The sequence below is a fragment of the Delphinus delphis genome, chromosome 1 (assembly GCF_949987515.2).
Source record: "Delphinus delphis chromosome 1, mDelDel1.2, whole genome shotgun sequence".
NCBI classification, from domain to species: domain Eukaryota; kingdom Metazoa; phylum Chordata; class Mammalia; order Artiodactyla; family Delphinidae; genus Delphinus; species Delphinus delphis.
The window spans coordinates 102,901,558-102,903,765 of record NC_082683.1 but is presented as its reverse complement, the minus strand read 5'-3'; the positions used below and the strand labels follow the sequence as shown (position 1 = coordinate 102,903,765).

At 40.0% G+C, this 2,208-nt stretch overlaps 1 pseudogene; it reads right to left on the bottom strand.

Annotated features, from left to right (window-relative positions):
- Positions 1 to 621: 621 nt before the first annotated feature.
- LOC132422281 (histone-lysine N-methyltransferase, H3 lysine-36 specific pseudogene) lies at positions 622 to 1,620 on the bottom strand (annotated as a pseudogene).
- Between the last annotated feature and the right edge of the window lie 588 nt (positions 1,621 to 2,208).

Here is a 2,208-nt window from a genome sequence, read left to right as displayed (position 1 = left end):
TCCATTTCTATACACATACACCCATACCACACATTTATATACACTTCAAAATTTAAAACTAGGAAAGGTTCAAGAGCCTACTCTGATGGTGGCAGTTACCTGAAGCATAGGATTCTGTACAATACGTAGTTCAGGAAAATTAGCCTAATTTAAATTCTGACTGATGTCCAAGAAGGCCTTCTCATCTTAGCTACTCTGAATGTTTACCCACAATGCATTTCAACCTGCAGCAAAAAGTCACCCCATCAACTAAAAATATAAGCCATGCCTTACACAGAAACAGGACTCCAGGTAATTAACTGGTTCACCTGTACCCGTAATACCGGCAAACCAAAGCCGAGCCCACTTAAAAAAGAAAAAGCTAAACAAATGTATACCTCCATCTTGAACATTTAAATCTGAACTCAATCAAATGCCCTTAAGAGTTTAACTCTTAGCCAGTCCTCAATGGAGAGTTAACTGGGAAGAATCAAAAAAGAACCAAACTCATACAATAGAGGAAAATTTTTTAAATCAAAGTAAAATTTCCCCAAAGAGCTTATCATTAGCAGTAGGCTTTCATCTGTGAACTGATAAACAACCAAAAACCAATTAGTTATAATTGGTTTTTATAGTTTCGCTTTAAGTTGCCTGTATATATACATTTATGTATATATTTAAGTTGTACCAAAAACTGCTTACAAATGGCAATTCTTGTGAAGTAGATGATGATGAAGTTCCAGGTACTTCTAGCATGTTTCCTAATGTACTGGTACTGGAGTCTGGATCATCCTGAAAAGATAAATTTATTGAGTTTAATTGCTCTTCTATGGTAATGGTTATATCTCCTAGTGAAAGGGGGGCTGGGAGAAGGGCTGCTTTTTCATTGCTGCCGTCCACTTCATTTCTTTGCTTACTTTTCTGTGTTTCAGTTTGAGGAGCTAATGGCAAGAATGGTGATTTGACTGCACCGTGTCTACTGTCTGGTGTGCTGTCTTGTTCATTTCCCCTGGCCACGTCTACACCATTCTCTGATTTAGGCTCATAATTGCAGGTGGCATTGGTCTGACTTTCCTCAAAGATCTCCTCTATACTCTCATCCTCTGTGCCTGGCTGTTCTGGGTCCATTTCAGAATCTACATCTGCATCATCCAGACAAGTAAAATTCTCAAAGTGCAGAAAGCCATTCTTGATAGTCTTTGTTACTTTTATCTGGAGTTCAGGGGAGTTATTACAAGAGGGTTCCTGTTTCATAGCAAGTGCTGTTGGACCACCAGGACTCAGGGAAGTGCAAACAATTGGCGACTGAGCTCTTGAATCACTTTTTTCAGGGTCTGAAAGGATTCTGATCCATCAGCAGACCCATTTAGATACTCTACGTTGATCACGGAGGCCAAATCCTGTAGTCTCCGCAGTGGAATGTAACAAGATGGAGAATCTTGTCCATAAGCATTTGGGGATTTTTCACTGGCAGTATGTAACTGCATAGTACACCTATGAAGTGGCTCAGAATAATTGGGTTCACCATCACCGAAAGGGCTGTCCTTGTCTTCAGGGGCATCTAAATTCAGTGGATTGGAAAAGGGCAGCAGACAATTTCTTCTAGGTAGTTCACAGGTCTGATCCATCCTGGGCCAGCATCAACCGTGCCCCGCGCCCCATCCTGGGCTGGCTGGGGGGAGGGGGTGACCCTCATTACACTGGGGCATGAGTGGAGCGATGGGGAGAGCGCAGAGCCGCTCTCCACACCCGCCTCCCCCCGCGTCTCTCTTCAGGGTAGAAGGCAGCGAGTGCGACTTGCCCCAGCCTATTCCGCCGCTGCCCCCAATTTTCTATTTCTTCTTGCCTCAGTAATTTTGCCTGAGGAGTCCCCCAACTGCCATTTCATCTATGTTGTCAAATTTATTAGCATATAGATCTTCATGACACTCTGATTATGTTTAAGATCTTTGCTGTGTCTTTAGGTATTTTTTCCTTATTATTCTGTTTTATTTATTTTATCGTCTCACTTTTTTTTCTCATTACTCTTGCCAGAAGTTTGTCTACCTTATAAATCTTTTCAAATAAAAGATTTTTTTTCTTCATGATATATATTTATATATTATATATATTTGTTTAAATAGATTTGTTTTTATTTATTATATTTAACTTTTTGAGTTGTTAACTTAATTCATTAGTTTTTGGTCCAGGAATATTTTTATTTTATTTGGTCCAGGAATATTTGGTCCA